The following is a 10,347-nucleotide window of genomic DNA, read 5'->3' as shown; positions in this document are numbered from 1 at the left end:
TGAAGCTGTCACAACTGTAAATTTTAAGCTATGTAATCTATACATTCAAGTTAATGTGAATCAGAAACTTTAATCAAATACAAGATACAAGTACTATAGATAGTCATCAAACAATTGGAGACCCTAGAAGTTTTGGTTAAGTCCACTTTGGACTAAGACTTCCTTATTGGATCCAAATGAACCAATAAGCTTCCAATTAGACTATCATGGGCTTAGAACCCTAATTGGGCTCTAATTGGACCCACATTCGTTTATTTCAATATTTTGGGCTAGGTAGAACCTAGAAGGAAATAAAACACAAGTTTTGATCCATAATTAAACCTAACCTAGCTTAATAAAGCACAAAAATCACAATTTTATTTTATAAGTCCAATAAATACCCTAAACTACCTCTAATGTTGGGCTTAGGGGCAAAAGCCCAAATTTTTCCTCTTTCCCCTTCATATTCTCGGCCCAAGGCCCAAATCCAAGGGAGGTTGACTTTGGTTGCCACCTCACTATTACCTAATGGATTTCTAGGCACAAATCACATACCTCCATGCATGTATCACTTCAAGAGTCACTTCTTTCTCTCCTCCCTTCTTGCTCTCGGCCAAGCATCATCACACACACCAAAATATCTCAACTTTTTCTCTAGAACACTCAAAGAACTCTCCTTCCCTCCCCTCTCCAAAAATCTCGAAATTTAGGGACTTTCCAAGAGGATTTTGCAAGAAAATCATCATCTAAGGTAAGATTATGCATAGATCCATGGTTTAAATTCTTTTGTTATCAAAATCTCTTCCTAATCCATGTAAAAACCGTGATCTTACACTCTAGAAACCCCATAATCTCGAAAAGTTCATCAAGGAGTGCAAGGGCCAAAAATCACTTCATTTCTTCCAATTTTTCTTCAAGAACCGAAACTACCCACTCAAGGTGAGATTCATACCCCTATTTTCTGTTTTTAAGAGTTTTTGTGGGGGGGAATACAAGTGAAAGTGTAGATCTATATGTGTTTGTATGCCTTGTATGATTTCCATGCTTATATGTATGCTTATATGTGTTTTAATGTTGGATCTAGCCATTAAACCCCTCAAAACCGAGATACAACTCATGTTTTATGATATTAGCTTCAAATATGTTCCTACATAATAAGTGGTACTAGATAAATAGCCAAGTGGTTAGCAACAATTTTCTTTAAGCTAAAAACACATATTTTGGGCCAAAAATGTGAAAAATACAAAATTAAGGGCCCAAAATGACATTTTACAGATTCTGATGGTTGAAATGTGTCAAAACAGTTTCAATAAAGCTATTGCTGGAATTCTATTCAATTGGTGGATTAAAAACATAAATTTCAAGCCTATTGGGCTAAATATGCAAATTTCGGCCCAATAAGGCCCATTATGCGAATTTTTCTGTTTTGGAGGGCCAAAACTGTAACTTTCTGTAAAACAGTGGACTATAAGTGTCCCAAACCCTTTTCAAAGGTTTAAAATGCTTTTTAAATTTAAAAAGGACCAAAGTTGCAAAAATTTTCCATTTTGGGCCAAAATTGTCAAAATTGCGAAAAGATGGGCTAAAACCGAGAAAAACTGCATTTTCAGGGACTTAAACTGTTTTCTTTGAAAAATATGCTGGAAAATATTAATTTCAATAATTTTTGGTGTTAAAATGTCAAGAAAAATAGTTTAAGGACCAAACCGGGAAATACTTAAATAAAAGGGTTGAAAATGTAAATTTTACAAATAATGAGGGGCTGAAAACAAAAATATTTCAAGGCTGATACATTATGTACAATTTGATCAAATAACGATACCTCGACTACCAACGAAATACAACTCATTACAATACCACAAGTCGTTGCTAAACGAATTGGCTCGGTCTCGAGCCAATGGAAATCTACAACTACTAACTCTTTGATACATACAAATAACGATTGGTAATACACATACATACGAGTGTGCACAGACGTCTACGCACCATCTTCGGGCCCCAAAAGTGTAAAATCTTGTTTGTTGGGCCTAGCTAGCCCAATGACCTGATCTTAAGGCCCGAAGACATTTTTTTTACTACGAAGTGTTGAGTTTTACCGACTTGGCACAACGTAGGGTGACTTTCAATGGCTTGTACCATTGGACCCCAAGGGCCATGGTGTTGCTAGAAAAGTCTACACATTTTACGAGGCGGGTCGGGGACCCCTCGCACACATATTTCCCCAGCCGGTTAATAGAGTTACCGGGGTCTTCGTGACCTCTTTCTCTTCGGATGTGGGACTACTCATAGTCCGGGCGATTGGATAACGTGATTAGTACTGACGACGCCTTCGGGAATCGTTGGTATATCTATAAACCGGGCATTTGTGTAATGCGGGTTTGTAGTAAATAATCAATGCTCGAGAACCTTCCAACGTCGCTTGGGACCGATACTACTATTTTTGTAATGGTTTCAACGCAACTCAATGGATTTCAAAAGAACTAGGGGAACATCGGGTTTCCCTAGGGTTTTTATCACATACAGATTTTAAACGCATACATCTTAAATGAATAATTTTTGCAAGTATAGAAACAAACAAGCATACCTATGGATCTTCACAAACGTTTTGAAAGCTTTTCTTTTCAGAAAATATCGGATTTTCTGGTGTTTTTCAAACAATATAAACATTCGATTTCAAACACTACTTATGAACTCACCAACATTTCATATGTTGACGTTTTTCAAAATACTTGTATTCTCAGGAAACCAGTGAGTCAAGGGAAATCATGCTCAGTGACGGTTGCAGTTTATTTTTGAATGAACCAAACAATATTAATTTTTGGAAATGTAATATCTCACACAATGTATGACATGTAAACACTACTGGTTGTATCATGTTGATGAATGGTGACGAATGTTGTTTTGTTTCATATATATTCAATGTTATGGTATTCAATTGAGTCACGACAGCCCCCGGACGTTTCCGCCGTCTGGTTCGGGGGTGTGACAGGTTGGTATCAGAGCTTTGTTTATAGTGAACTAGCATGTCGAGCCATACATTGATATGCAACTATAAACCAAAAAGAGGGACTAACATAACTCTGAACAAAACAAATGAACAAAATACACTTGCTTGCATTAGAGATAAGAAGCTAACGCCGAATCAAACACAATAACGCTGGTATCTCGGTTAATTCGGGACTGTTCTTAGTGATACCAAGGAGTGAATGTAGCCTGATCAACTACATTCTCTCCAAAGTAAAACTAACACACGTCTTGATGAGATCGGGATAGCTAGGGAACCTAAAACTATACCCCTTTATCACCAAAAAGAGAACGTATGTTTAGTCTGCAATAGTGAAAGAGACATAGGATAATATTAGTGAACTTTTACGTGTTTGCTATATGTTGCGAATCTAGGATTGTGTGCTAAATGATAGAAGTACTTAAGTCCGTACCATACCCCTAGTTAGTAGGATCACAACCTCACCGAAACCACGTACACTCAACACCTTTCCGTTTCGTGACAAGAAGATGCCTCTCCGACCTACCCGCGGAAACCCAGGACCAACCCCGCCCGAAGTTGACTCCACTGCTTTCCAGGCAGCTGTGTCTGCTGCGGTCACGACAGCTATGGCACAACTTCACCGAGGAAACAATGGAGGAGGCAATGGTCAAGGCTCCGGAAGTTCGAACAACGGGACGAACCAAGGACTCACTAAAACGTGCACCTACAAGGATTTTGCGAACGCTAAACCCCGAACTTTCAACGGTACCGGAGGAGTGATCGCCCTAAAGCGATGGATCGAGAAGGTAGAGTCGGTATTCGAGATATACGAGTGCCCCGAGCAGATGAAAGTGAAGTTCGCGGCCTGCACTTTCGTGGACCAAGCACTCACTTGGTGGAATGGTCATGTGGAGGCTATGACACTCCCTGTTGCCAACTCTATTCCCTGGGCAGAGATGAAAGAGATGTTGACGGCTGAGTACTGCCCCCGAGGCGAAATACAGAAGATGGAGCAGGAACTATGGAATCTCACGGTGCAGAATGGGAACATCGATGCTTACATATCGAGATTCAGCGAACTATCTCTGTTGTGCCCGGGTATGATCACATCAGAGGGGAAGAAGATTGAACGATTCATTTGGGGACTGACATCCCCCATTCAAGGGAACGTGATAGCTGCTAACCCTGAAACATTTGACAGCGCGAAGAGATTGGCAAAGAGGCTCTATGATCATAACCACAAAAAGGGCGAGAAACCGGTAGAGACTGAGAAGAAGAAGGAGGGGGATGGTAAGAAGGGATGGAACCACAAAAGGAAGGGACGTCAGGGCCCCGAGACCTCAAAAAGGCAACAAACAGTGGCAGTTAATGCTGTTACGGCGCCGGTTCCAGTCACCTCACATGCTCCAGCCTCAGCTGCTTCAAATGCTTCAAGACCCTATTCCGGCACTCATCCCAAATGCAACAAGTGCGGTTTCCATCACCAAGGAGAATGTAGGGAGTTCCATTGCACCAGTTGCAATCGAAGGGGACACACTGCAAAGTTCTGCAGGACTTACCCTTCTCAGAACCAGAGTCAGGGAAACAACCAGAACAACAACAACAACCACCGCAATACCAACAACACCAATGCCGGCGGCAACAACGCAGGGCCTAGCCACACCTGTTTCGGGTGTGGAAGGACGGGACATTTCCGTCGAGATTGCCCTAACAACAACAACAACTCCGGAAACAGAGGAGCAGGAAGAATGCTGACTATGGGTCAGAGTGATGCAGTTCAAGATCCCGCAGTTGTGACCGGTACGTTTCTCCTAAACCACACTTATGCATGCATCTTATTTGATACCGGAGCGGAGCGAAGTTTCGTAAGCGAGAAGTTTAAACATTTACTAAAACAACAACCCCAGAAGCTAAATGAAACCTATACGGTGGAAATGGCCAATGGGAAAACCGAATCCACTAGGGAAATCTACACTGGATGTACCCTAACCCTTAACCAGCACGTCTTTCGAATAGATCTGATGCCAGTGTCAATTAGGAGTTTCGATGTGATTATCGGCATGGATTGGTTAAGCCCCCACCATGCTGAGATTTTGTGCCACGAGAAGGCCGTTCGCCTTCGTCTCCCAAATCACGAAACCCTAGTAATTTACGGAGACAAACCCAGTACGAATCTCCGCCTCATCTCGTGCATCAAAGCGCAAAAACACTTGCGAAAGAACAATTTAGCGTTCTTGGCCCACATAGTGGACAAGACCAAAGAAGAAACTAACATCCAAGACATTCCGGTAGCGTGTGAATATCCGGACGTGTTTCCCGAAGATCTTCCAGGAGTACCCCCAGAGAGACAGGTTGAATTCCGAATCGACCTCGTTCCAGGAGCAACTCCCCTCGCTAAATCACCATATCGACTGGCTCCTGCTGAAATGCAGGAATTGTCCAGCCAACTCAGTGAGCTTCTGGACAAGGGATTTATCCGACCTAGCTACTCGCCATGGGGAGCTCCGGTGCTCTTTGTCAAAAAGAAGGACGGATCTTTCAGAATGTGCATTGATTACAGAGAGTTGAACAAACTCACTGTCAAAAACCGCTACCCACTCCCGCGAATCGATGATCTATTCGACCAGCTCCAAGGAGCTAGCTATTTTTCTAAAATAGATCTACGGTCCGGATACCATCAACTCAAGGTCCGAGAAGAAGATATTCCTAAAACCGCTTTCCGAACCCGCTATGGACATTACGAATTCGTCGTAATGCCCTTCGGTCTAACAAATGCACCTGCCGCATTTATGGACCTAATGAATCGAATCTGCCGACCGTTCTTGGACAACTTCGTCATTGTGTTTATCGATGACATCCTCGTCTATTCCCGAAGCAAAGAGGAGCATGGCCAACATCTTCGACAAGTCCTAGAAACGCTGCGATCGGAAAAGCTTTACGCCAAACTCTCCAAGTGCGAGTTCTGGCTTCGGAATGTGAATTTCTTAGGCCACGTAGTTAGCCAAGACGGGATTCATGTGGATCCCTCTAAGGTCAAAGCTGTGGAAGGATGGGCAACTCCGACTACTCCCACGGAAATTCGTCAGTTCTTAGGCCTAGCAGGCTACTATAGAAGATTCATCCAAAACTTCTCGAAAATCGCAAAACCACTTACCTTGCTTACGCAAAAGAGTGTGCCATTCAAGTGGACAGACCGACAAGAGATTGCGTTTCGAACCTTGAAGCAAGCTCTTTGCAGCGCCCCTGTACTATCTCTACCTGAAGGGACGGAAGATTTTGTAGTTTACTGTGACGCGTCAAATCAAGGCTTAGGTTGCGTTCTCATGCAACGTGGAAAAGTGATAGCGTATGCGTCCCGGCAACTAAAGGCGCACGAAGTAAATTACACAACCCATGACCTAGAACTGGGAGCTGTGGTCTTCGCCCTAAAAATTTGGAGGCACTACCTGTACGGTACAAAGTGCACCATCTTTACGGACCACAAGAGCCTCCAGCACATCTTGAATCAGAAGGAGCTGAACATGAGACAACGAAGATGGGTGGAATTGTTAAACGACTACGAATGCGAGATCAAGTACCATCCAGGCAAGGCCAACGTGGTAGCTGACGCATTAAGTCGGAAGGAATACACAAATCGACGTACGAAAACGCACGCGATAACGATTCAGTCTCATCTGACCACTCAAATTGCATCAGCCCAGGCAGAGGCTATGAAAACGGAAAACAGAACTAGCGAGGCATTACGCGGAATGGAGAAGAACCTGGAAGTCAAAGAGAATGGGGTATACTACTTCATGAACCGTATTTGGGTTCCAAAAATCGGAGGATTCAGGGAGATCGTTATGAAGGAAGCCCACAAGACACGATACTCCATTCATCCTGGTTCGGACAAGATGTATTTGGACATTAAGCAGCACTATTGGTGGCCTAACATGAAGGCGGAAATCGCAACTTATGTTAGTAAGTGCCTTACATGTGCCAAAGTAAAAGTGGAATACCAGAAACCTTCCGGATTGTTACAACAACCGGCAATCCCTGAGTGGAAATGGGAGGGGATTTCTATGGACTTCGTGACCAAGCTGCCCAAGACATCGGACGGATTGGACACCATATGGGTAATAATCGACCGACTGACGAAATCTGCCCATTTCCTGCCCATCAAAGAGTCCTACAAGATGGAGAGGCTGACGCGTTTGTACCTACGAGAGGTTGTAAGACTTCATGGAGTGCCAAAATCCATCATTTCGGATAGGGACAGTAGGTTCACGTCACGCTTTTGGCAGTCGCTCCACAAGGCAATGGGAACTCATCTTGATATGAGCACCGCGTATCACCCACAAACAGACGGTCAAAGCGAGCGAACCATTCAGACGCTTGAAGACATGCTTCGTGCATGTGTGATAGACTTCGGAAAGTCTTGGGATACCCACCTACCGTTGATCGAGTTTTCATATAACAATAGTTATCACTCGAGCATTAAGGTGGCCCCTTTCGAAGCACTGTACGGGCGTAAATGTAGATCGCCGTTATGTTGGGCTGAAGTAGGTGACACCCAGCTAGCAGGAACACATACGTCGGATAGGGCAATGACAGGACCGGAAATCATTCGCGAGACCACAGAAAAGATTGTTCAGATCAAAGCTCGATTACAGGCATCGCGTGACCGGCAAAAGAGCTACGCTGATAAACGGCGAAAGCCCTTAGAGTTCCAGGTCGGTGATCGAGTATTGTTGAAGGTCTCACCCTGGAAAGGAGTTATACGTTTCGGAAAACGAGGAAAGCTAAACCCGCGGTACATTGGACCTTTCGAAATCGTCGCCCGAATAGGTCCGGTAGCCTACAGACTACAACTACCCCCGGAGCTAAACGGTGTGCACCCCGTGTTTCATGTTTCTAACCTGAAAAAGTGCCTATCAGATGAAACCCTTGTCATTCCTCTGGACGAAATCGAAATCAACGAGAATCTCCTGTTCGTCGAAGAACCAATCGAAATCATGGACAGGGAGGTGAAGCGTACTAAACAAAGTCGCATCCCGATCGTGAAGGTTCGATGGAACGCAAAGCGTGGGCCAGAATTCACGTGGGAACGCGAAGATCAAATGAAGCAGAAGTACCCTCACCTATTCTAGCAATTCTCAAATCTAGCTTTCAAACAGAATTTCGGGACGAAATTCCCTCTAACGGGGGGATGATGTCACAACTGTAAATTTTAAGCTATGTAATCTATACATTCAAGTTAATGTGAATCAGAAACTTTAATCAAATACAAGATACAAGTACTATAGATAGTCATCAAACAATTGGAGACCCTAGAAGTTTTGGTTAAGTCCACTTTGGACTAAGACTTCCTTATTGGATCCAAATGAACCAATAAGCTTCCAATTAGACTATCATGGGCTTAGAACCCTAATTGGGCTCTAATTGGACCCACATTCGTTTATTTCAATATTTTGGGCTAGGTAGAACCTAGAAGGAAATAAAACACAAGTTTTGATCCATAATTAAACCTAACCTAGCTTAATAAAGCACAAAAATCACAATTTTATTTTATAAGTCCAATAAATACCCTAAACTACCTCTAATGTTGGGCTTAGGGGCAAAAGCCCAAATTTTTCCTCTTTCCCCTTCATATTCTCGGCCCAAGGCCCAAATCCAAGGGAGGTTGACTTTGGTTGCCACCTCACTATTACCTAATGGATTTCTAGGCACAAATCACATACCTCCATGCATGTATCACTTCAAGAGTCACTTCTTTCTCTCCTCCCTTCTTGCTCTCGGCCAAGCATCATCACACACACCAAAATATCTCAACTTTTTCTCTAGAACACTCAAAGAACTCTCCTTCCCTCCCCTCTCCAAAAATCTCGAAATTTAGGGACTTTCCAAGAGGATTTTGCAAGAAAATCATCATCTAAGGTAAGATTATGCATAGATCCATGGTTTAAATTCTTTTGTTATCAAAATCTCTTCCTAATCCATGTAAAAACCGTGATCTTACACTCTAGAAACCCCATAATCTCGAAAAGTTCATCAAGGAGTGCAAGGGCCAAAAATCACTTCATTTCTTCCAATTTTTCTTCAAGAACCGAAACTACCCACTCAAGGTGAGATTCATACCCCTATTTTCTGTTTTTAAGAGTTTTTGTGGGGGGGAATACAAGTGAAAGTGTAGATCTATATGTGTTTGTATGCCTTGTATGATTTCCATGCTTATATGTATGCTTATATGTGTTTTAATGTTGGATCTAGCCATTAAACCCCTCAAAACCGAGATACAACTCATGTTTTATGATATTAGCTTCAAATATGTTCCTACATAATAAGTGGTACTAGATAAATAGCCAAGTGGTTAGCAACAATTTTCTTTAAGCTAAAAACACATATTTTGGGCCAAAAATGTGAAAAATACAAAATTAAGGGCCCAAAATGACATTTTACAGATTCTGATGGTTGAAATGTGTCAAAACAGTTTCAATAAAGCTATTGCTGGAATTCTATTCAATTGGTGGATTAAAAACATAAATTTCAAGCCTATTGGGCTAAATATGCAAATTTCGGCCCAATAAGGCCCATTATGCGAATTTTTCTGTTTTGGAGGGCCAAAACTGTAACTTTCTGTAAAACAGTGGACTATAAGTGTCCCAAACCCTTTTCAAAGGTTTAAAATGCTTTTTAAATTTAAAAAGGACCAAAGTTGCAAAAATTTTCCATTTTGGGCCAAAATTGTCAAAATTGCGAAAAGATGGGCTAAAACCGAGAAAAACTGCATTTTCAGGGACTTAAACTGTTTTCTTTGAAAAATATGCTGGAAAATATTAATTTCAATAATTTTTGGTGTTAAAATGTCAAGAAAAATAGTTTAAGGACCAAACCGGGAAATACTTAAATAAAAGGGTTGAAAATGTAAATTTTACAAATAATGAGGGGCTGAAAACAAAAATATTTCAAGGCTGATACATTATGTACAATTTGATCAAATAACGATACCTCGACTACCAACGAAATACAACTCATTACAATACCACAAGTCGTTGCTAAACGAATTGGCTCGGTCTCGAGCCAATGGAAATCTACAACTACTAACTCTTTGATACATACAAATAACGATTGGTAATACACATACATACGAGTGTGCACAGACGTCTACGCACCATCTTCGGGCCCCAAAAGTGTAAAATCTTGTTTGTTGGGCCTAGCTAGCCCAATGACCTGATCTTAAGGCCCGAAGACATTTTTTTTACTACGAAGTGTTGAGTTTTACCAACTTGGCACAACGTAGGGTGACTTTCAATGGCTTGTACCATTGGACCCCAAGGGCCATGGTGTTGCTAGAAAAGTCTACACATTTTACGAGGCGGGTCGGGGACCCCTCGCACACATAT

Source organism: Lactuca sativa, chromosome 2 (genome assembly GCF_002870075.4).
Source record: "Lactuca sativa cultivar Salinas chromosome 2, Lsat_Salinas_v11, whole genome shotgun sequence".
Classification (NCBI taxonomy): domain Eukaryota; kingdom Viridiplantae; phylum Streptophyta; class Magnoliopsida; order Asterales; family Asteraceae; genus Lactuca; species Lactuca sativa.
This window is presented reverse-complemented; position numbering follows the sequence as displayed.